This window comes from Phoca vitulina, unplaced genomic scaffold (assembly GCF_004348235.1).
Source record: "Phoca vitulina isolate PV1807 unplaced genomic scaffold, GSC_HSeal_1.0 scaffold2, whole genome shotgun sequence".
NCBI lineage: Eukaryota > Metazoa > Chordata > Mammalia > Carnivora > Phocidae > Phoca > Phoca vitulina.
Window position 1 is genome coordinate 29,916 of NW_022589705.1, and position 25,688 is coordinate 55,603.

Consider the following 25,688-nt stretch of genomic DNA (forward strand, 5'->3'; position numbering starts at 1 on the left):
AGGGGCACCTGGGTGGCGCAGTTAGTTAAGCGTCCAACTCTCTCTCTTTTTTTTTTTTCAAGATTTTATTTATTTGCGAGATAGAGAGCATGAGAGGGAGGAGGGTCAGAGGGAGAAGCAGACTCCCCACTGAGCAGGGAGCCTGATGTGGGACTCGATCCTGGGACTCCAGGATCATGACCTGAGCCGAAGGCAGTCGCTTAACCAACTGAGCCACCCAGGCGCCCTAGTGTCCAACTCTTGGTTTCGGCTCGGGTCGTGATCTCAGGGTTGTTAAATCGAGCCCTGCATAGGGCTTGGATTGGAGCTCAGCACGGAGTCTGCTTGAGAATCTCTCTCCCTCTCCCTCTGCCCCTCCCGTTGGTGCTCTCTCTTTCTCAAAATAAATAAATATGTCTTAAAAAAAAAAAACAACACCCAGGACACTCAATGACATTGTATATTCCTTTGTATAAAGGAATTGTATATTATTTGTATAAATAATTATATAAAATATACATATATATGTATGCATATATATGTATTTTGAAGTCTGCTAAAATTAATATCCTGGGAGTTGGTTTCTCTTGACTGCTGTTTTTTTCTTAAGTATGAATTAAATGGGCCTAATTTTTTTGTTTCTTTCTATGTCTAGTACTTTTTATTGTTTATAACACACTTTGAATGATACATTGTAGAGACTCCAGATTCTGATATCTTCCTCCAAAGAGTGTCAATATTTGTTCTACTAAGCAATTTGATTACTAACCCATGACCTCGAATTTGTGTAGCACTGGATTTATGTTTTGTTTAGGTGGATCTTTGGAAAGTCCAAGGTGTTTCCCAAAGCTCTCTAACTTGGTGTGACTCAACCTGGAAACCCGATTCCTCTGTTAATCTTATCAGGGCTTGGTTTTAATATTTGTCAGGGAGGGTCAAGAGTAAGCCTTACACTAAGGTGTGGTTTTCACACCTAAAACAGAGCATTTCTGGAGTATCAGCTGAATGCTCAGAGTGGTAGAGTTGTTAACAAGGCCTGAATCCCAGTGTTGCCAGCACTGATCTCTAGGATCTATTCTGTTTTCCATCTTGTAGCATCTGTCATCTGGTAAGCCAGACTGGATAGTAGCTCTCTGCGCATGAGCAGGTCTACACTCTGCAAATGACCTGCAGGGGACCCAATGTGGACTTCTGAAAACTGGCCTCTAAGCTCTTTTCTCCTTTCTGATGCTCTGCTCTGAAGATTCCCATTGCTTCAGCACCCCTAATTTTGATCTCTGGCTTCACAGCTCAGTGTGAACACCATATTCTGCTGGGATTCCAGCTTGCTATACCATCATCAGATCATTTCTCCAGTCCTCTCTCAGGGAATCACAGTCTTGCACTACCTCTGTCCAGTGTCTGTAAACAGGTGCTTCACATATTTTGTCCATTTTTGTGGTTGTTTAAAGCAAGACTAATCTGGTGGTATTACTATGTTATAGTTGTGGGTAGAAGACCTGAATTCTTGCCAGTGCCTTTAAGGCAAAGGTGCCTAAAATGGCTGGCTCAGTTGATGGAACATGAGACTCTTGATCTCGGGGTTGTAAGTTTGAGCCCCAAATTGGGTGTAGAGATTACTTACAAATAAAATCTTAACATAAAAATAAAATGAAGGATTTTAGGGTTGCCTGGCTGGCTCACTCATTAGAGCATGTGACTCATGATCTTGAAGTTGTGAGTTCAAGCCCCATGTTGGGTGTAGAGGTTATTTAAAAAAGAACAAACTTTAAAAAAAATAAAGTGCTTTCAGAAACTTTTTTAAGAAGATAAAATGAAGGATTTTACATAGATTACTGATTTCTGTTTTTTAAATCCTTGCTTTATTTATTTATTTATAAAGGTTTTGTTATTTATTTGTCAGAGAGAGAGAGAGTGCCACACAGCAGGCAGAAGGAGAAGCAGGCTCCTGATGAGCAAGCCCTGGGATCATGACCTGAGCCAAAGGCAGACGCTTAACGGACTGAGCCACCCAGAGGTCCCTAGATTACTGATTTCTAAATAATTTGAATGCTATTTTCCACATTTATAAATGACCTAGCCGAAGGGTTTTGTTTTTACTTTAACAAATACTAAGAATGATGGACTCACTTTCAGCATGCACCACAAGGAGATCTGAGCTAAGTATCCTTTTCTCTGGGCATATTCCCATGCTTGAACTTGAAGAGTGGCAGGATATGCCACCCCAAAATATGCCACTTTGACATAAGGATTGTTTTGAGCTAAAGGCATGTGGAAAACAGCAGGTGCAAGAAGAGTGCTCTGACCTCCACTTTCCTTCCTGAAAGCAGGAGATAAAACTTCCTATACCAGGAGGAAAGAAACATCCTTGTCACGTGAGACAGGAAGTCAGGGCCCAGAGAAATCTGTACAGACCTTTTAAAAAAACTTATATCTTCCTTTAATCTTCCCATATATTTCGCTTTTTCACAATTGCCTCCCTTTGTTCAACCTAGTATAAAAACACTTAGGCCTACCCACTTCTTTGGATTTTCATTTTCCTATTGGACTTTCCATGTTCGTGTAAAAATCAATGGGCTTTTCTCCTATTAATCTGTCTTATGTCAACTTAATTCTCAGGCCCATTTGGAGTCCCTAAGACAGTAGAGGTAAAGTTTTGCCTTACCTAATAGATTCTCCTAGGACTACAAAAGAGAAGATTAGCAAAAGGACAACTGTAAGGTGCCTGGTCCTGGTAGAAGGAACGTTGTGTAGGCCTAGTAGACCTAGTAGAAAATGCCAGAATTCCCAGAATCAGATGAGTGGAAGAGTGAGAGGCTGCTTTGAAAGACAAAGATTGGGAGGGGAGGCCCAGAAAGACAAGCTGTCCTTAGTGGGGACCAGTCCCTGGAATGTATCTCTTTTCTCTTCTTCCCCAATTCTGTAGCTCTTAGTTCTGAATCTTCCTTCCCATTCTCTTCCCCACCCTCGCTCCTGGGTGCACCGGGTCTTTTCTCCCAAGCACACAGATTTTAAACCTTTTTTCTACAGAGGACTCCGTTTTTGATCTGCTGAAACCTGCACATGCTTCTTGGAATAAGGCTTTTAAAGATTTATTTTGGGGGGGGGGCAGAGAGAGAAAGAATGTTAAGCAGACTCCTGGCTGAGCCCAGAGCCCCACACCAGGCTCAATCTCACCACCCTGAGATCATGACCTGAGCTGAAATCAAGAGTCCCAGGCTTAATCAACTGAGCCACCCAAGCGCCCCAGGAATAAGGCTTTTAATGCGTAGAACAGAACATTTAAAATTACAAGCGAAATCAGTCACTTTCAAATCCAGTTGTCTTTGTGCCTTTTCCCATAGTTTGATAGCAGCAGAGGGAATGAGGTAGCCTCTGAGCTGGACAGCTGAGCTTATGCAACCAACCTTCCATGCGCCGACTCAAGACGATCCTAGAGTTGGGGTGGTAAAGAATAAGAATCTTGGGTTGTGCCAGTCTCAGAGAAAGTGAATCAGCTGGACTTCATTACTCTTTACCATCCAAACTGAAAAAAAGTAGTGGTCCCTGGGAGCCGAGATCCAAGGGGAAGGGACCGCGCGCCCCCTCGTGGCCACCTCGGGGATCCGCACGGCACCGGCCACCGCGGGTGCCCAATCCGAAGACACTCAAATAAAATGCACTGGACGCTGGGCGATGCTCAAGACCTTAAAATTAGAAGTCGAGAGCGCTACAAACTGAGCTAGCAAGACGACGGGAAGTAGATGCACTTCTTTTCCTCCTAGCCGCTTGGAATCGTTGCCCAAATGTAAAATACCTGAGCCAAGACCTCGGCGTGTTGCTGACCAGGAAAGAGGTTTGTAGAGAGTTTAATGGATTTCCTCCTGCCCACCGCTGATTGGCACTAAATCACAATCCCGGCCTAGGATCTTCCTACTTCTGAGCTCAAGGAGGGACCAGCGTAGTGGATAGAATAGTGCTGCGTGGAGACGGGGTACGGCTGAGGGAGCAATCCAGCACCCCCCCACCCCCCCACCCCCCGGCCTTTTAGAAGGGCCTCTCCCGGTGCTAGTTTGCCCCCCAGACTGAACCCCAGACTTCTATGGAAAGGACGTCCAGGATAAAGAGGTTTTCAATCCATCCCAATAGGTCCCACCGAGACTTACCACGGATCCTCACCTCCTTGGCCCTGTTACTGGAATTTTCCAACCCTCCACGACAATCGTGGGCACTTTTCTCCAAGTTCTTTAGGCACGGATGAAAGTTGACGTGACGCCAAGTGCACTTTCTGTGCCCCAGCCCCGCGTGTTCTCCGCCTCTTCTTTGGGGGCTGTTGGGGACTGAGACTCAAAGGAACACACAGATTAATAAATACAGTGTTATGAGCTATGTTTATAAAGAAAAAAATACCCGAGTGCATGCTTGCAGGTCGCCCGCAAATGGCTACAAAGCTACAGGGAACTTTCAGCCCTGTTCATGTGGGATTAAAGCGACAGCTGTCATCGTCTTACTCAGTACAAGCATTACTCCAGTAATAATAGTAAATTCACTCGGACACCCTGTTCTTTGGAATTTTTTATCAGCCTCTCCTACCGTTGCCTACCGTGCACCTCCTTGAAGTACAGACGGTTGGTCACATTCGTCCACATTCCGCTGCAGGGTGCAGGGGCACGGAGGGGGAGCGCGCAGCCGGCTCCGGGCCAGGGGCGAGGGGCTGGGGCCGGGCCGGGGCCCCCGGGGGCGGGGGGCGGACGGCTTGCAGCGTTTCCTCCCCTCCTACCGGGAGCAGGGACTGTGGGCCCCCCAGCAGCTCCGAGGCCCGCGTTCGGGAAGTCGCCAGGTCCAAAGGGTGACATCTCACGGCGCTGCCGTCTTTAAACCAAGCATTTAAAAGAGGAATATCTGTCTTTTCGGAGTCAGAGCACCAACCGCACACAAGAGACCGCAAGTGGCGGGTGATTGAAATTAAGGAAAATCGGCATTTTCAGTTTTCTGCGCCTTTTTGTTTAGCGGCTGGATGCTCGCGCCCTCTCCCCGGCGCCTCACCAGGCTGCCCCACGCGCCCTCGCTTCCTTCTCTTCTCCGGCTTCCGCGGTTCAGCCCTGGACACCGCAGCCCCGGACCGCCGAAGCCGGACTGAGGCTGCGTGGCTCGCCAGGGTGCGGAGCTCAGTTCCGTCCTAGTGCGCACGAGTCCAGAGTCGGGGTCTTCGCCGCGCTCTCGGTCAGCTCTTGGAACAAACGCGCGTCCGCCTCGGAGAAACCTTTGCCGTCTTCCCTCTCCCGAGCCCCTCGTAGGACTAAAAGTTTAAAAGCCCACACTGGAATTCTTGGCTCCCCTCGGCCCCCACGGCGGAATGGATCCTTCACCAAGCATTTAGGGAGTGCCTACTAGGTGCCCGGCCACGCCCGGTCCTGCCGCGTTGCAGCGAGGGGGGTCAGTGGGGGTAGCGCCCTTCTCACGCGCGCCCCTGGTCCTGCGGGGACTCGCTGTGAGAGCCACGAGTCAATCGGAGCTAAGAATGGGAAGGTGGATGACTTCAGCGCCAGAGGCTGCGGGCGACCCCTGGAGCCAGGCGGCTCTGGAGGCGGCGAGGAGCAGGCCGAGAGGCGGGGGGTCTGGCTTTGGGCTCCCCGAGTTCCCCAGGTGACTGGCCCCGTATCGATGTTCAGACATGCCCAGTGACACGACCCGTGGCCTCAGTGTCTCCCGCGCCTCCGGTTTCCGGAGTGGGAGAATGAGAAGATGTCCCTAGCCAGAGGTTGGAAAAGCAATTTCTGAGATCAGGAAATGAGTTTAGGAAGAATGGTTTCCGTGTCTCTGTGGCGCAATCGGTTAGCGCGTTCGGCTGTTAACCGAAAGGTTGGTGGTTCGAGCCCACCCAGGGACGGTCTCTTTTACTAGCAACTTGCAACCTTAGGTTACCTGTTAGTGACCTTATTTATCCTCGGAGTCCTCTGGACTTCTGTCCACTTTAAATCAGACGCCCAAGTATGCTGCTGGAAGACTCAAGTTGCATAAAAGTGCCTAAAAGAAGGAATTTTTCAGCAAAGGTATTTTTTTTCAATAGCCCGCGTCTGGGCCTTACTTATCCCAGAGACACTGCAGAGCCCCTCACTTCCCGAAGCTGGGTTTTTACAACTGCACATCCTGGAAACTAAGAAATCCCCAAAATTGAGAACAACAAAACCCTTCTTCACTTGGGGTGAAGCCTCTAGTCTCCGGTGGAAATTTTGGTTCTCCCACCATGTGGCTTAAACAAATTATGAATTTTCTGTGCCTCAATTTCTTTGTCTATAAGAGGGGGCAAATAGGAGTACTTCCCTCATGGATTAATTTAAATGTTAATGAGATATGCACATAAACCATTTGACCACTTAATAAATGTTTATTAAACATTAGCTACTATAACTCTTTTCAGGGACGTCTCATCACCATTTCTGTTATTTACTTCATCCTCTTAAATAAATGCATATCTTTTCATGGTATGGATGGGTTATTGTATATACAAACATTCCTTAATTGTGACACGACATTGATTCTAATGTTTACTGTTATAAATGCTTGTTCAGAGAACATCCTTATACAAATATCCTTATCGCTTACGCATGGATTTCCCTAAAAGAGATTCCTGGAAGTGGACTTTCCTAATCAAAGTATTTGTCATTGCTAATTTTGCTAATTCCTGACTGATGGCCCTCCAAAGAAGCTGTACCTAGTCATATCCCCACATTCTAAGAGAACGCTCTTTTGGCAACCCAAACTGACATTTACTAGCAGTACAAATCCATCACTTTTGCTTGGGGAATGTTATTGCTTGTTGGTCTCACACATTGCTGAGTCTTGCTGGTGAGTGGCTGGTGCTCCCACAGTCTCCTTTGTTTTCTTGGCCCCTGGGGATCCTGGGGAAGTGGTTCACACGGTTGGATTCATAGGACTGTAGAGATACAGGTCCCAGTGTTCCTGTGGCAGAGAGCCCAGGCTTCTGCTGCTGAAGAAGAACCAAGAACTCGCCCTTCAGAGTGGGACCTTCGTGGGTGGTCCTGAGTCAAATAAAAATTGGAAAGGAGAGATGTTTAAAATTTTCATCAGATTGCGACTTCAGATGATGGATCTTTTAAATTTTTTTCTTATGGCAGCAAGAGGAGAGACTGCATTCTCAGGACTTTATTTGGGGGAACTTAGTAATGGTGGCTATTCTATTGATCTTGTGGAATTGTTCCCTCTATGCTGGTATATGTGACACTTGTTACAAAACCTTGTCTGGTGAGCTGAGGTGAACAAGTAGCTAAAGGAATCTTACAGAAAACAGAAATGGGGAGGCATTCTCAAACAGATTTCTAAAGTCTTATTTTGATCTTTTCAGAGGTTTTGGGTGGTGTCCTAGCTCAGGCTGCTATAACAAAATGCCATAGATTCGGTGACTTAAACAACATGCATTTATTTCTCACAGTTCTGGAGGCTGAAAAGTCAAAAATCAAGGTGGTGACCCACTCAGCTCTTGGTGAGGCCCCTTCCTGGCTTGCAGGTGACTGCCTTCTCAGTGTGTTTTCAGAGGGCAGAGAGAGGAGGATCTGGTGACCTTCATATTTCTATAAGGTCCCATCATGGGGTGCCACCCTCATGACCTCATCTAAACCTATTTACCTCCTAAAGGCTTCACCTCCTAATACCATCACACTGGGGGTCAGGGCTTCAGCATATGAATTTGGGAGGGACACATTCAGTCCACAACAGGTGGTAACATAAAGAGGCATTTCCTGAGTGTTTAAAATGCCCTTTATATAAAGTGACCAGATTGCAGACTTGAGAACAATCACTTGCAGGTAGGAGCAGGACTTGTCCTGTAGTTCTTTGATCTTTTCCTCCTAGAGGAATTGTGTGTGTATTTGTGTGTGTGTGTGAGAGACAACAGAAAATCAAGGGATTATAGAAAGATACATGAAAAAAATTCTTATTTCCTCTGCTCAAGCTCCAAGTTCCCAAAGGCAAAATACTAACCTGATTATTTATAATAAACAATTTTATTTTTAATAAAGCAAAACAATTGTCTTTTTCAGTAAAGTCAACAAGCATGGCTTTATTTACTTTTATAACAAAGTAACTACCTCCTTTATAAGTATAGATTAAAAACCTCAGGTGAACCAGGCTATCTTCACTTGCTATAACTCAGACTTGCCTATAGTCCGCTGAAGCCACAGGGCAGGCTATTAACCCCCAGTCCAGTCCCCTGACAACGTGGGCAAGCCACATTCTCTGGGAAATTCTTAAAGCATCATGATCCAGAAGTTCCATAGGATTTTCTTTCCTTTCTTCCTTCCCTGATCTGCTTGTCTGCTCTGAGCTGGAAGCTCACAGATACTAATACCCCCCCTCCAAAAAAAAAAAAAAATCTTAAAAAAAATTCCTGCTTTTCAAGATTCTAGTCACATTACCAGTATTTTTATGGAAAAGAGAATCCAGCTATGGTATGAAAAACATACATCAGTTATAGAACTTTGTTTTAATGAAGTTGAGAGCTCTGATAAGAAAATGGGGTTCTGATAAAGATGGGAGGAAAATTTAACCTAGGGTCTATAATGATCTAAGGGAAAGAAAGATTGAACCAAATACTTACGCAGCTCCAGTTCAGACATCACACAGGTCTAAAGACAACAAGCCGATATGCTCAAGTCAGTGAGATAATTCAGGAAATACAAAATCTTTTTGAAAAACTTATTTGACACCAAAATGCAGCTAATGATGAAATTATTTTACAATGAAAATCTCAGAAACATAGAACTGTATCACACAAAGCATGAATCCTGCTGGAAACTAGGGACTTCAGTTAATCATAATGTATCAATGCTGGCTCAGTTGTAACAAACGTCCCACACCAATGCAGGGGATTAATAATAGGGGAGACAGTGGGGGTGGAGGAGAGGGCGTACTTTCTGTTCTGTTTTTCTGTAAACCTAAAACTGCTCTAAGAACTAAAGTCTATTAACTTGTTTACAAACCTCAAGAATGAAAAGGCCATCTTTGCTTGGTATTCTGCATCTGTCACTCCAGATCCCTTCTCACCATTATCCGCTTTACTATCTGCTCCAGAGAGTTAATCTTTTTGAACTGCACAAAAGCGCCTCTGCCCCCTGGCCTCCTGTTGGCTACAGCCCATGGGATGCATTGCGTAGGGCTGGCAGGATGGGAAGAATAGGAGGCCAGGGGAGCTCTTTCCTGCAGGCTGACAGTGACTGCGTTCTTTGCTACGCCTCAAAGCCACAGCTGTTGTCTGGTGGACTGGACTGCAGCCTGGGCTACAGCTGTCACTTCTCCAGGTTCCAGAAACATCTGTCTCCCCTTGCCCCGTCAGGCCTAGTCATGGGTCTCCATTGTTGCTACTGCTGGGATACCACACCATCTTTTCCCACGTGGGGCCCAGGAAGCCTGAGCTGGGAAGTCCCAGGAAGTCCCCCTAATCCTCAGCAGGGCTGGCCTTCAGAGAGCCTCAGAGAATTTGCCACCAAAGCCTCAGGGAGGTCACCGCATCTCTGTTCAGCTCGTTGACTTTAAGTTATTTTATTCAGTGATTGGTTATTTCCATCTCTGAAAACAGATATTGTTAATTCTTCATTTCCTAGTTTTAGGTACTTTATCTCTCTTCTACCTACTCCCTCTACAGTTACCACTGTGTGTGCACATGCACACACACGTCCCACTTCCCTGTCTTCCCAGTTGTGAGGATTAATTTTATGTGTCAACTTGGCTAGGCCGTGGTACCCAGATATTTGGTCAAACATCAGTCTAGATGTTCTTGTGAAGGTATTTTTTAGATGAGATTAACATGTAAATAAGGAGACTTTGAGTAAAAGGGATTACTCTCCATAATAAGATTGGGTCTCATCTAATCAATCGAAGGCCTTAGGGGAAAAAGACTGAGGAGACTGAGCCACCCAGGCGCCCCATAAATAGAGAATTTTAGGTTGAAATCATTTTCCCTCAGATTTTTCAAGGCATTGCTTCATTGTTTTCTATTTTCTAGAGTTGCTGTTAAGAAAGAAAAAATAGGGGACGCCTGGGTGGCTCAGTCGGTTAAGCGGCTGCCTTCGGCTCAGGTCATGATCCCAGGGTCCTGGGATCGAGTCCCACATTGGGCTCCTTGCTCGGCGGGGAGCCTGCTTCTCCCTCTGCCTACCTCTCCCCCTGCTTGTGTTCTGTCTCTCTGACAAATAAATAAATAAAATCTTTAAAAAAAAAAAAAAAGAAAGAAAAAATAGCTCTTCACTGCTGTCAGCTTAGAACTGGCCTGACTCAAACACCTGGGCTGTGATGTTCTCCAGTTAAAACTAAAAAATTTCTCAGAACACCAACATCAGACAAAACCCCTCTCTAATCATGATGAAGCAAAGGGGAAAAAAAAAAAAAAAGAACTACTTCATGATTGTTTGAAGGCAGAGAACTGTCAAGCATCCCCTGAACTGAGAAGGCACTTTGAGATGGAAAAACAAATCAGACAACAGTTGACACTGAGTTTTTATATTGGGTAACTTACTGGCGGGAAGGATTGGCCCATGATCCAGTCAGCTGCTCAGCTATTCTCCACAAAAATCCAGACCTTCACTCACAGATCATATAAGGAGATGGGACTTGAGGGAGAGCATAACAGTGAGATCCAAGTGTACATGCAAATGTGATTACTAGCTAACATTAACAGACTTCCTGGTGCCATCTGTGCATCAGGAGGCCAAAACTATGTTATCGAAGTTTGTATCTTAATGGACCTGCTGTAGGCCGTAACAGAACTAACTCTTGGTGCTCTTGTCTCCTCTGTGATCACAAGACATGTACAGTAATCTTTGGGGTGGAGGGCAGCTTCTGAAGAACATAACACTAGAATGAGCACCAAGTGGACAAGTCAAAATGCTGGCCAAAAATGGAGTCAGTATGGCCAGCATTCCTACAATGATCATGTCTGAGCATGAACGGAACACAGTCCAAACCACAAAAAATGACCAAACTTCCTGTTCCTTTCCCAACCACTAGTAGTAACTGTTGCTTCTTTACCAATTTCATATTTGGGCCTGTTCCACTCCTCCCACTTTTTGAATAAAAATTATTAAGATTTCCAAAGGTAGAATTGCCCCCACAGTTCCCCACGGTATATGTTGTCTCTCTTGTTGCAATAAGCCAAAAATCCAACTTTGTTTGATCACAGGTTTGTTCCTGATGGTTATATAATGGAGCGCATCGGCACTGTAGAGAAGGCAGATGCCATTCTGATTCTTGACTATTTACATTAAACTGTTCTCTCACCTCCCTTCCCAAAAGCTTACAGGATCTCTCCTCTTTGTCCCTACTGTTTTGAAACTGTTTCATCTATTTTTATCCACTATACTGGGCACTTAATGGGCCCTTTCAATAGGGGAATTTGGATTTCTTGTGTATCACTCCAGAGATATTTACGTATATACAAGTAAAATTGTCAATCTCTTGCAACCACCATTACCCTTTTGATACAAATGATTGCACATTATAAGACTGTTCCTTTGGAATCTTCACTTGATTTATGTCTCAGTGAATGTAAGTTAGCTTTTGCTATATAACAAGCCATCTCAAACTTATTGACTTAAAATAACAATAATTTATTATTTTTTAGGGCTTCTGTGAGTTGGAAGTTTTTCTGTTCTGGGCCAACTCATTTGGGGCTGGTTGGTGTAGGATGGCTCAAACACCTGTCTGGGGCACAGCTGAATTGACTAGAAGAGCGGGGATGGATCTTTTTCTCCTTGTGATCTCTCCAGCAGACTAGCTTGAGGGTCTTCAGATCATGGTCTCAGGATTCCAAGTTAAGCCCCAGTGTGCAAGCATTTTTCAAGCCTGCGCTTGCCTCAGGTTTGCTAAGGCACCAGCATTGGCCCAAGCAAGTCACAGAGCCAATCCTATATACAGACCGGTGGACAAATAAGCTCCACCTCCTGGTGGGAGGAGCTGCAAAATATTAAAACCATTTCTTTTCAGTCACACCATATTGGAATATCAGGAGCTTCCTCATTCTTTTTTACAGGTAGCTGAACCATATTTCATTGTGTAGTTGTATATTTAGTTACTCCCCCAAATGGTGGACATTTAGAGAGGTTTCCAGTCGTTTACTTAATGAAAAATGCTCCATGAATAACCTTGAATATGTTTAATTTCACACATGTGTAGGAATAATGGGATAAATTTCTAAATGTGGATTTTAAAAAGTAAAAAAAAAAGTTTATTTACATTTTTTTTAGAAGGATTTACTTATTTATTTTTATTTTATTCATTTATTTGACAGAGAGAGAGACAGCGAGAGAGGGAACACAAGCAGGGGGAGTGGAAGAGGGAGAAGCAGGCTTCCCACTGAACAGGGAGCCCGACGCGGGGCTCGATCCTAGGACGCCGGGATTCGATCCCAGGACTCCGGGATCATGACCTGAGCCGAAGGCAGACGCTTAATGACTGAGCCACCCAGGTGCCCCTATTTACATTTTTGATAGATGTTGTTAAAAGGGCATCCTGAAGAACTTGGACCAGTTTACCCTTTCATATTTAACCTCTCCAACATATTAAACTTTAAAAAATTTTAGCATTTCTTATAGGTCAAAAGTGTTATTTCAGTGTTGTTTTAAAGTGCATTGCTTTCATTAATAGCAATCTTGAATGTTGAGTATCTTTATGAGCAATAGAAACGAATATTTTCTGTTCTATTTATGTTTGCTATTTTTATCGGGTTGTTGGCTTATTTCTTGTTGGTTTGTAGTTCTGTAAATATTAGGGAAATTAGCGTTTTGTATATATATGTGTTCTACGAATGTAGATGTTGGGTACGGTTTGGTGAAGTTGCTGCAGCCACAGGAGAAGAGAAGCAGGCTTGAAAGGAAGAAGTTTATTATACTCACAGTCCCAAAGGGGGGTCATGTTGTGCAGCAGAGGGCCACAGAGGGGCATAACCAGCAGGGTGCTCGGTTTTACAGGTGGGGAGTAGAGACAGGAGGATCTGTGGGCCAAAGTCTTTACTGGATCTTGGGTGGGGCCCACGGAAAGCAAACCAAGAGAGGTGGGAACGGAAGGTTAGGGGTGAGGGAGAAGGGAAGAGAGGAAGGGGAAGTTAGAGTCCAGCAGTTGGGTTTGTTATCAAGGGGTTTCAGCTGTTTTGGGGTGTGAGTTCACAATTAGGGCAATGAGAAGGATGCTAACCACCAAAGCATGAACTTAAAATGGAGAATTTTTAACGCAATGCGAGTTGCAAATATTGCCCCAAATTTGTTGTTTGTGTTTGGACTTCACTTAGGCAGATATCATTCGATTTATGTAGTCAAATTCATTGATATTTTCTCTCAGGACTTGTGAGTTTATGTCATAGAACAGCTTTTTTCACATATACACCAAGATAATAAAATAATTGTTTAATGTGTCTACAAGAACTTTTATGTTCCTCTTTACTATTTAAATCTTTGCTTGATTTGGAATTTACCCTTATGTAAAGGGCATGATATTCACTGACCATTATTTTTCCCTAGACACCTACCTATTCAAAACTGTTCATTAGAATTATTGGTTCAAGATCCTCTTTCTAATATATTACATTTCCTTATGTATTTTGGTATATTTCTGAATTCTTGTGCCATTTATTACTGTTGATTCATACATGATATCTTACTATTTTAATTAATATAATTACTATTTCATAGAATTAGTCCTTCCTTATTGCTCTTTCTTTTAAAAAAAGAATTTCCCTGAGTATTTCTGCTTGTTTCTCTTCCATTTAAACTTCAGAATTCTATTGTCCAGTTCGAATTCTAAAAAGCTCTTTTTGATCTTAGAAAAACCATGTTAACTTGAGACAGCAGATTTAAGGAGAGATGTTATCTTTGTGACGTTGAGTCTCCCAGCCAAGAACATGGTATATCTTGGTTGACAGGGAAGGAGGCTGCCCTGATGCAGTAGTTCCTGAACTTGAACGTTCACCTAAATCACCTACAGAGCTTAAGTCACAGGTTGTTGGGCCAACCCCTGGTTTCTGATTCCGCAGGTCTGAGGTGGGGCTTGAGAATCTGCATATCTCACAAGTTTGTCCTGGCACCACACTTTGAGAATAACTGGCCTAATGTATTGATCATCTCGGAGCCGGTTGGTGGGAGACTGAAGCATATTTACAAACTTAAAAAAAAGCAGGACTGTTAAAGGATCCTTAGGGAAAGGAGGCGGACGACTTGTATGAGGAGTTAAATGTCCTCCTCGTCGTTGTGGAGAAGCCTCTTGACCTGTGCCAAACTTGGCTTCCACTCGCCTTGAAAAGCAACTGAAGCCAGACCACCCATTCCAACACTGAAAGGGACTTGGCAGGGACAAATGTAGCGCAAACAAGTTCAGGCTTTCCCGGGCAGAACAAAGTTCTCCAGTGGATCAGTAACTATCTCAACACCCGCGGGCGCAGCGCTGCAGGGGGCCCCCAACAAGCCTCCGGCAGGCTGCAACGGGGTCTCCCCCCTGCAAGCTCTCGCCTGCGCCCCTCCCCGCCCCCGCCTTCCCCCCTCCGGCTCTTCCGCATCTCTCCCCCGCCTCCCCAGATGCCTTTCCAGGGCATTCCCCTTTTCCCGCCCCGCTTCGGGATCTTAGTAAACGAGTTGTATTTTACAGCCCTTTGCGGCTAATGAACGCTTCAAAACCTGAAGAGCAAAGACAGGTGCTCCTTGGCACCTAGCGGAGAACATTTTAACTAGCTAAGAAAGCCCTTCAAAAAACTTCATCCAAAATTTACCCCCACCAAGCAGAAGAGAAGGAGAGTGTTCCCATCCGGTCCGGTCCTAAGGCGTCTTCTTCGTGGAGAAGAGTCGTGGTAGGACGGAGGGGGAGCCCCGCGGGTCAGGACTGGGAGCTGCTCCGGCTCCTGTCACCTTCGCACCCCCGGAGAGGCCCCTCCCCCCCCCCCCCCCCCCCCCCGCCGTAGGTTTGAGACCCTTGGTCTCAACGACCAGGATCCCCGGTTCGGATTCCTCATTTTTGTTCAATTTGGAGCGAATAGAGGAGATTTTGGAAGTTGTTACCGAAGTTAAAGACAACAGTGGCCGCAATAGCTAATTATAAGTCACAATTGTTGGCTGCCAAAAGAGGATTTAATAGAAATAGAAAAACAACCGTGTGCGCCCAACGTGGGGCTCGAACCCACGACCCTGAGATTAAGAGTCTCATGCTCTACCGACTGAGCTAGCCGGGCGCTGGTGAGCCAAGGCGTCTCAGAGACAGGATGTATGGTCCAGATACACACTAGTGACAGTGAGAGACCGCAGGGTCTAGGATTTTGTGAACAGAATAGTAGCTTTTTGCTACCAGGACCGAGGCTCCGAGAGAGTGGTGGGGACTGCGTGGGGCCAGGCGGCCTCCCAGAGGACGGGGAATCAGGAGTCCTAAAACCTCCATGTTTTCTCAAAGTCCGCGTGGTCCGGATCATTTTGACAGCCCGGTGTCTGGCATGCGGACTCCTGAGGAGGAGGCGAAAGAGCGCGAGGGAACGGGGATGAGAGGCGCAAAGAGCCGGGGGAGCAGGTGGGGCACGGGGACTTGCTCTCTCGGGACCTTGGTGCTCCAGCCCCTGCTTCCTTCTCTTCCTAAACCGTGACGACCAGGGTGGTGGGTGGAAGTGGGGATGAGAGACGCGTCACTGGGGGCACGAATTTGTTTTTAAATACTAAAATTTTGTGTGGCTTAAGTAAAAGACCCTATTTATTACGTGTAAACGTCCTAGCGAGATTTCAAGTCAGATGGGAGTAGAGCCCCAGGCGATTTCACTCTACTCTCCCAACTTTCATTTCTCCAAGATCCGGTACAGGCGCTGAGTTCCAGAGTCCGAAGCAAAGGGTTCTCACCTCTGCAGCCTTAGTGGCAGCTCCGAGGCTCGCCATACCGCCCTGCAGTGCGTCCCTGCCAGAACCCGTTAGGTTGTTTGCTTTAGGTGGGCGAGCGGCGGAAGGAGCTGAACAGAAACAATTCACCCAATTCGTGGATAGCACTTCTGCAAGGTTGCTTGGAACGAAGAGAGAATTAAACTTTTTTCAACCCTTTTAAAAGGTTTTATATATACATATGTAAAAAAAAAAAAAAAGCCACCACGGAGACATCACATGCCGTGACTCGGATTCGAACCGAGGTTGCTGCGGCCACAACGCAGAGTACTAACCACTATACGATCACGGCGCGCCACCTGCTAGGCGACGCATGGCGCCCTTATTTTATGCCCTTTGGAATAGGAGTACGTACCCCGTGCTGCCGTTTTATTTGCCCCGTTCAAGTGATCTGCATCAATCAGAATACCAAACAAACGTTTCCACTCCACAACCTCGAAGTTTTGACCCTTGAATCTGGTTCTGAGCTCCTAAGTCCCGCGTGCAGGCGCCAGTGTCGCCCTTCGGCTGGGCAGCGGGCTGCGGCCGGGGACCATCCCCTGTCGCCCCCGCCTCATGCCACTTCTCTCCCTTCCAAAGAATCAAGCCGCCCCGCCCAGGGGTGCGAGAGGCCGCTCGAGGATTTTCCTGTTTACATGTCCAGCTTGTACCCTGGAATTGAGGTTTCTGTCCCCAGAGCGGTGGAACCGGAAGAGAAGCGGAGCTGGTCGACGCCCTCCTCTTCGTTTCTTCTTGCTTTCCTCACCGTTCCAAGTGACAGGACGCTCTCCGGCAACTGCGGGCTCTTGGGCTGACTTCCTTATTCTGATTTCTCAGTAAACCAGAGCCGCATCCGAGGATTTAGAAAATCAAATCCGAGCAGCCTCTATTTCAGACACTTCCCTAAAGCCCCCAAAAGGATAGATATCATAAACTGGTGCGACGCCAGCGGCCGAACCCAGCAGACGAGGTTGGCTCAAGGTCGCAGCTACAAAAACCCTAAAGGCTCTCTTTTAGGAGAGACTCCCCTCCGAACTAATAGTCTCCAAAACCTTTCCTTCCCCAGTGGTTTATTGAATTGAACTACTTAAAAGTTTCGGGGGAAAAGTCAAAGTGAAGAGTGCGTTGGCCGGGAATCGAACCCGGGTCAACTGCTTGGAAGGCAGCTATGCTCACCACTATACCACCAACGCAGATGTTATGGGTGTCTGATCGGTTTCCTCATGAGGAGTAATTCGTCCAGTTCTGGTCACACAATTCTTTATCTGACATTCATATTAAGAGAGATTTCTAACACAAAGCCAAAGGAGGAAGCTCTCTGGGATTTCAACTATGGTTATATTAAAAATTCTGTGGCAGTTTCTTATTGATTCACAGGTTTTAAAAAAGTCAATTCTAATTTTTTCTATTGTTGTTTGAAGGGGGCGTCTGAAATCCAGTTACGGAGTTAAGGCTCCCCTGAGGGAGTTATTAGGCATTTCAGAGTGTTTTCATAGGGCAAATGCATTAAGGTAAAGTTGCAAATCAAAAGACATAATAAGCATTTTAAAACTTTGGATACATATTGCCAAATTGCTGTGTGAAAAGATAACACCAATTTTTGCTATTACCTTACATCTGTCAATGGGATGTCGTCATTCTTTTCATCTTCATGAAAGTTCAGGACAAAAAGTCTTATCTTAATTTGCATTTATTCTATTACTATTGAGGTTGATCATTTTTCATACTTACCAATTATTTGCATTAGTTTTGAGAATTACTAAGTCATATGCTTTGTCTATTTTTCTATTAATTATTTGTATTATATTAATATTACTGATTTGTACCACTTTGTCATTTGACTCTTAACATTCTTTATAGATAAGCAGAAGTTTTCTGTTATGTAGTCTAATCCATCAGTTTTATCCTTTATGATTTCTGTCTTTGCTTTTATCTTGGAAAACCTGCTACCCAATATTAAGATAATTATCCACTAGTGTATTTTTCTTAGCTTAGTTATTTCAGTTCTTGCATTTAATTCTTTAATTCATTTAGTATATGGTATGAGGTAGTAATTCTACTTCCATAAATTTATCCTAAGGAAATACCTAGGATATACCTACACAGATGTTAAAACTGTTACCTGCGAAGCCAAAATTTTAGGGGGAAGAAACTAAAATTCCAGAAATAGGTTAGATTAAATCCACTTTGATGAAAACCCACATGAGTTTTTCTTTTTTTAATTCTATATACATTGTACATTGCTGGTGGGAGTATAAATTGGCACGACCTCTATAGAAGGCATACTGGCAATATCCACCCACAAATGCACACACCTTTTGAACCAGTATTTCAATCCCTGGGCATTTAGTCCACACACATGGATGTATGTACAAGATTATTTATGGTGGCATTGTTTGTAATAGCAAAGGACTAGAAATAACCTAAGTGTCCATCAAAAGGAAGTTGGTTCAATTAATTATGGAATATCATCAATACAATGGAATACCATGTGTCATAAGGAAGAATGAGGAAACTCTTCATGTCTAAACTTCATGTATCATCTGTCTAATATATTTCTAAAATATATTGTTAAGTGAAAAAGGCAAAGTGTAGATAAAACATGTATAGATTGCTATCATTTGTGCAAGGGGGAGCATATTTAAATATATAAGTATGTATGCATGTACTTGCATTAACATAAAATATTTACATTATTATAGTTATGAAACATAACATTGGTGGCCTTATTAGAGGGAAACTAGATGACAGAGGTAAAAATTAGGTTTGTCAGTTATAGCTTTTGCATATTTGAATCCTAAACCATGTAAATATATTTACCTTTTCAAAAACTAAATTAAAATGAAAGAAAATACCATGTTAGTGAAGAGCGTTTATTTCCATTGGCAAGTGTTGGAAATATATTAACTTTAAAAATAGCTGGAAATAAAATAGTATGAATAGCGTAATTCCAATTCTGTTTTTAAAACTGGACGTCAGCAGTTAACATGTGGTAGAACAGTTTTTACTTTGTATATTTCTGCATTTTCTGTATTTCAGCTTTGGCGGACAGGGGAACTGACTAGGAGTAACAAAGTTAATCATTAATGGTTAAAAGAGAAAAGAAAACACTTTTCCCTGACCGGGAATCGAACCCGGGCCGCGGCGGTGAGAGCGCCGAATCCTAACCACTAGACCACCAGGGAGGCTGCAGAAGCTTACTGCTAGAAGCTATATGATTCTGAGTATGTGTTTCCACTTAATTCTGTACATTATTGCAACTGCCTTGGGTTTTGAGATTCCTGAAAACTGGGCCCTCCTCAGGTCGAAATTACTTTTTCGCGTTTTTTTTTTTTGAAGTTAGAAAACCCGCTAGAGAACCCCGAAGCCTGGCTCCCAGAGCTAAGGGATGATCATAAATACACGATCACAGTCCCCAAGACCAGAGACAAGTAACCGGAGGAGACAGAGAGACAGAAAAGAGACTCTCGGCTTCACGTAGTTGCAGTGATTTCCTGAACTGTGATCAGGAGAAAAGTAAAGATCTTCAGCTGGAGCTTTGCCCAACTGACCAGGAACTTTTCCTTAAGAAATACAGAGGTCGTCGTGTGACTAACGCTTGGAGATCCTGATCCTACTGCAGGTTTTTTTCGTCTGCGAACTCAGACCAAATTCTCTTGGCCAAAACAAATATTACAGGCAAGTGAAAGTCACTGGGCCTACCGGTCCTCGGTGGTTAGCGGGACCTGAGCTTAACTCTCTGGTGGGAGACTGAGAGAAGGGCAGGGGTACGGAGCTTTTAATTTTTTTATATGAAGAAAGGAGAGTGGGAGTAAGGAGGAAAAAAGAAATGGGGTTCATGCTTCCACTGAAGGAACTTTTAAAACCATACCATCAATGTATGCAAATTAACTTTTTTTAACTGTATATGAGAGAAAAGCAAATGTAACAAAATATTGACAATGAATCTACCTGAAGGGTAATTGAGTGCTCATTATTTTATTCTTTCAAGTTTTCTGTAAATTTTTTTAAAATAAAAAATTGAGAAAAACAAGAATGAAACAAACAAAAGCCTCCCTTCAGGCTTTTTTTTTTTTTTTTTTTTTGTCAGATGAGTACAATGTTATTAACTCTCTGCCCAAGAGTTCAAACAGAAATTTTTAAAAGCGATCCCCCTCCACATTCACATCAGAAAATATTTTGATAATGAATGAAAAGTGAATTTAAATATTGACTCACCAATGATGTGTGCATATCAGCAGGGCCTGACAGAAGACAGCTTTTTGCTGTTTTGCTTTGCTTTTAAAGTAGCAATGTTAAAATATTGTTTAAGAAAAGTATTCATCCTCCCGACCTCCAGTCTCCCCCTTCCTGTGGTTTTAAATGCCAGAAATTAGTAACTAACTGCTAGATATTTATTTTCACAGAAACCAGTAATCCTGTTGGCACATGTCACTATGGAGACTAATAGAGCCTACTTCTTTTTACTCCAACTCTGTTCCCACTGAAGAGCAACCTGTACCCCAAGGCTGAAAAAAAGTAACTAACTTTCAGAGCAGCATTTTGGAATTGTACCTCGGTGGGTAGGGTAGTAGAATTTATTCCTGTATATCAGAGGAAATCAACCTCCTTATGTTTTGGTCAACAGACCATTTTCATCTATTATTCTGTCATCTGCTGGTAATTTTTGGTAACACATGAGAAGCTAGGAAAGAGAGTATGAGCTCTGGGAGCTAGCCACCTTTCTCAACATCAAAATACCAGGAGAGGACTCATCCTCAGGACAGGATTAAGCCTCCTCCTCTTCTGGCATCACACACCTAAGGGCGGATGGGGGAGGAGTGCAATTCATTCACTTCACTCCATGTTCTATCGTCTTTTTTCCTTTTTTCATACATTTGCAGATCATGTGCCAGACTAGGCATTGAAGTCACTAAATATACTTAATGAGTTCATAATCAGGGGGCACCTGGCTGGCTTGGTCAGAAGAGCATGCAACTCTTGATCTTGGGATTGTGAGTTTGAGCTCCACGTTGGGTGTAGAGATTAATTAAATAAATAAACTTTAAAAAAAAAAAAAAGAGCTCACAATCAAATGGAAAACTAAATAAACAAGTGAATAAAAGAAAATGGATCAGGGAAGATTGAGTAGTTGTACTTTTCCCTATTCCTCCTGCTAATACAACTAAAAACCTTGGATACTGCACATAAAACAAACATAAGAGACTTGAAGAGAAAAGAAGGCAGACCAGCTAGGGGCCTCGGGACCTAAGGAACCACACATTGGTGATTTCACTGGGTTTTCTTTTTGTCTCATGTATCCCAGATGTGGTGCGGAAGAAGCCAGCAACCTGGAAATGCCAGTGGGGACAGCCAAAGGAAAAAACAAAACAAAACAAAAGCAAGCCTGTTCTTTCTAGCCAAAGGACCAGGAAAGAGGCAGCCTAGCAAAATAAAAAACTTCTAGATAATAACCACTCTACTCCAGCCAAACACCACAGAAAGAACTGTGGCTCACTCCTACACACACTAGTAAAGGTTGAATGGGATGCCTAGACTGCCACCTTCACCAGGCCTTTTAGGAGGTATCCCTTCCCTTCTCTGCTGGATTCGTTCCAGAGGAGACGTGGTAAAGAGTCAGCACTTTCACTAACACCCAGTGATAACAAGGCCACCCCCATCCCCTACTGTCAGTGAAGGCCATGTGGGGAGGAGTAAAAAGACCTTCCTACCTCTCCCAGCCAGGTTGGTGTCAGTAGAAGCCTAATGGGCAGCTGAAAACTCCTGATGTCACCTGAGCAGTATTGAGAAGCCCCACCCCTCAGGTGTCAGTGGAGGCTGAGTGGGGACACTGGAAGCCTACACCTACCTGGCTGTAACAAGACACTCGCCCCTACTTCCGCTGCCAGAGGAGTATCGGAGAAAGCCACCTAAAACAGAAGGTTTAAATAAGATCCAGAGTTCAAAATGTCCAGGTTTTAATAAAAATAGCACTCATCATACCAATGAGAAGGATCTTCAACTGAATGAAAACAGACCACACCTAGATGACAGATGTTAGAATTCTCTGACAAAGATTTTAAAGCAGTCATCATAAAAATGTTTCAACAAGCAATTACAAACATGCATGAAACAAATGAAAAAATAGTTTAAGTTTCAGCAAAGAAATAGAAGATGTAAAGAAGAACTAAAAAAAAAAAAACACTAAATGGAAATTTTAGAACTAAAAAATACAATAACCAAACCAAAACAAAACAAAACATCTCAGTGGATGGGTTCAACAGCAGAGTGGAGGGGGGAGTGGAAAGAATCCGTGAACTAGAAGATAGAACAATAAAAAATACTCAACATGGACAACAGATAAATAAAATGGAAAAAAAAAAGAGCAGAGTCTCAAGGACTTGTGGGATTATAACAATAGTTCTATTGTATCATTGGATTTCCAGGAGGAGAAGAAAAAAGAACAGGACTGAAAAAAGTACTAAAAGAAATAGTGGCTGGAAACTGCCCAAATTTGGCAGAGGGATAAAACTTATGCATTCAAGAAGCTGAGCAAACCCCAAAGAGGGTTAATCCCAAACAAATTCATGCCAGGACACATCATAGTCAAACTACTGAAAGCTTAAAAACAAAGAAAAAGTCTTGAAAGCAATGAAAAATGACACCTTACTTGTAGGGGAAGAAACGACAGCAGATTTCTCATCGGAAACCATGGAGGCCAGAAGAAGGAGCACAAAATTTTTCAAGCACTGAAAGAAAAGACTCTTAACCTAGATTCCTATATCCAGTGAAAATATCCTTCAAGAGGAAAGGAAATATAATTCAACAAAAAAAGACAAACAACCCAATTTTCAAATGAGCAAATGAATAGAACTTCTCCAAAGAAGATACTCAAAACAACCAGCAAGCACATGAAAAGATGCTCAATGTCATTGATCATTAGGGAAATGCAAGTCAGTACCACAATAAGATACCATTTCACACTTTGGGGATGGCTACAATTATGGAAAATAACAAGTATTGGTGAGGGATGAGGAGAAATTGGAACCTTTATACACTGCTGGTGGGAATGTAAAATGTACAGCTGCTGTTGAAAACAGTTTGGCAGTTCCTCAAAAAGTTAAACATAGTATATGACCCAGTAATTCCACTCTTAGGTACCTTATACCCCAAAGAACTGAAAACAGACACTCAAAAGAAATCCTATACATGCACATTCATAGCAACATGCTATTCACAGTAGCCAAAGTAGAAACAAGTCAAATGTCAATCAATAAATACATAGATAAACACCTATAGTATATAAATACAATGGTGTATTGTTTGGACATAACAAGGAATGAGGTACTGATACTTGCTGCGATATGGATGAACCTTGAAAACATTATATTAAAAGAAAGAAGCCAGACACAAAAGATCACATATTGTATGACTCCGTTTACATGAAATGTCCAGAATAGGCAAATCCATAGAGACAGAAAGTGGCCTGGTCATTGCCAGATGTTGGGGAATGACTGAGTAATGGGTACAGAGTTTCCTTTTTGGGGTGATGAAAATGTTCTGGAACTTGATAGTGGTGATTGCTACACAACATTTTTTTTTTTTAAAGATTTTATTTATTTGTTTGACAGAGAGAGACAAAGTGAGAGAGGGAACACAGGCAGGGGGAGTGGGAGAGGGAGAAGCAGGCTTCCCGCCGAGCAGGAACCCTGACGCGAGGCTCGATCCCAGGACCCTGGGACCATGACCTGAGCCGAAGGCACCCCTGCTGCACAACATTTTGAATGTATTATATGCCACTGAATTGTACACTTTACAATGATTAAAATTGTGAACTTTATGTTACATGTCTATTACACTACAATAAAAAAAACAGTGAAGGAGAAATCCTAGCAAGATTTTTTGTGGCTATAGACAAAATTATTCTAAAAGTTAAATGGAAAGGCAAAGGAACTAGAATAGCTAAAACAAAGTTTGAAAAAAGAATTGAGAAGAATCAGCCTACCCATTTTCAAGACTTATAAGACTACAGTAGTCGGGATGGTTTGATATTGGCAGAAGGACAAATATACAGATCAATGAAACAGAATAAAGAACCCAGCAATAGACCCACACAAATATGCCCAACTGATTTTTTTTACAAAGGTGCAGCAGAAGCAATTAAATGAAGAAAGAATAGCTTTTTCAATATATCTAGCTGAAGAAATTGGACATCCATAGGCAAAAAAAAAACAAACACCCCAAAACAAACAAAAAAATCTCTCAACTTTAGTTTCATACCTTGTATAAGAACTAACTCAAAGTGGATCCCCAACTTAAATGTGAAGTGTAAAACTTTTAGAAAAAAATAATAGCTCTTCATGAGCTAGGGCTAGTCAAAGATTTGACACCAGAAGCATGATCCATAAAAGGAAAAACTGATAAATTAGACTTCATCAAAATTTAACGTATTTGCTTTGCAAAAGACCTTGTTACAAGGATGAAAAAACAAAGTGGTTGGGAGAAAATATTTGTAAACCACATACAAAACAGAGGACCATTACCTAGAATATATAAACAACTCTCAAACTCAACAGTAAAAAAAACACAATCTGATGAGAAAATGGTCAAGAAACATGAAGGGACATTTCACCAAAGAGGATATACAGAGAACAAATAAGCACATGAAAAGATGTTCAACATTATTAGCCATTAGGGAAATACAAATTGAAATAACAGTTAGATATCACTACATACCTATCAGAATGGCTAAAATTCAAAAAACATGACAACATCAAATGTTGGTGAGAATGCAGAGAAACTGGATCACTCATCCATTGCTTTTGGGAATGTAAAATGGTATAGTCACCCTGGAAAACAGTTTGGCAGTTTATTAAATGAACAAACAAAAAACATCCTAGAGATGCAATTTTCATGTGACCCAGTATTTACACTCCTGGGCATTTATCCCAGAGAAATAAAAACTAATGTTCACACAAAAACCTGTACACAAATGTTTACAGCAGATTTATTAATAATAGCCAAAAACCTGAGACAAGGCAGATGTCATTCAACAGATGAGTGGTACAGACGGTGGTACATTGACAGCATGGAATACTACTCAGCAATAAAAAGGAAGAAACTACTGATACACACATGACTTGGATGAATCTCCAGAGAATTACGCTGAGTGAAAAAAGCCAATCCTAAAAGGTTACATACTATTTGATTGTTTATATAACATTGTTAAAATGACAAAATTATAGAAATGGAGAACAGATTAGGTTTTACTAAGCTTAAGGTAGGGATGGAGATGGGAGGGAAGTAGGTATGGCAACATGAGGGATCCTTGGGATGGAGATGGCCTATCTTAATTGTAATATCACACTATAGTTTCCTAGGGGGTCACCATCGGGAGAAACCGGGTACAGGGTGCATGGGATCTCTCTGTATTATTACAATTGCAAGTAAAGCTATAATTATCTCAGAAGGAAACATTTATGTTTAATGAGTACAGAGTTTCAGTTTTGCAAGATAAAGAGTTTTGGAGATTTCGTTGCACAATGTGAATGTACTTAACACTACCGAACTGTATATTTAAAAATGGTTAAGATAGTAAGTTTTATATTATGTGTATTTTATCACAATTAAAAATTTTATAGAGAGGGGCGCCTAGGTGGCTCAGTCGTTAAGCGTCTGCCTTCGGCTCAGGCCATGATCCCAGGGTGCTGGGATCGAGCCCGGTATTGGGCTCCCTGCTCTGTAGGAAGCCTGCTTCTCCCTCTCCCACTCCCCCTGCTTGTGTTCCTTCTCTCGCTGTGTCTCTCTCTGTCAAATAAATAAATAAAATATTTTTAAAAAAATTTTATAGAGAAACAAAAGTTT

General features: G+C 42.9%; 5 non-coding genes across 5 annotated transcripts; 1 reads left to right on the plus strand and 4 right to left on the minus strand.

The window, feature by feature from the left end:
- The first annotated feature begins 5,774 nt into the window (after positions 1-5,774).
- On the plus strand, positions 5,775-5,848 carry TRNAN-GUU. Its single transcript has one exon. It is a non-coding gene; the product is annotated as a tRNA-Asn (tRNA).
- Positions 5,849-15,108: 9,260 nt separating this feature from the next.
- On the minus strand, positions 15,109-15,181 carry TRNAK-CUU. Its single transcript has one exon. It is a non-coding gene; the product is annotated as a tRNA-Lys (tRNA).
- A 905-nt stretch (positions 15,182-16,086) lies between these two features.
- TRNAH-GUG lies at positions 16,087-16,158 on the minus strand. Its single transcript has one exon. It is a non-coding gene; the product is annotated as a tRNA-His (tRNA).
- Positions 16,159-16,966: 808 nt separating this feature from the next.
- On the minus strand, positions 16,967-17,038 carry TRNAG-UCC. The gene has a single exon. It is a non-coding gene; the product is annotated as a tRNA-Gly (tRNA).
- Positions 17,039-18,958: 1,920 nt separating this feature from the next.
- TRNAE-CUC lies at positions 18,959-19,030 on the minus strand. Its single transcript has one exon. It is a non-coding gene; the product is annotated as a tRNA-Glu (tRNA).
- Between the last annotated feature and the right edge of the window lie 6,658 nt (positions 19,031-25,688).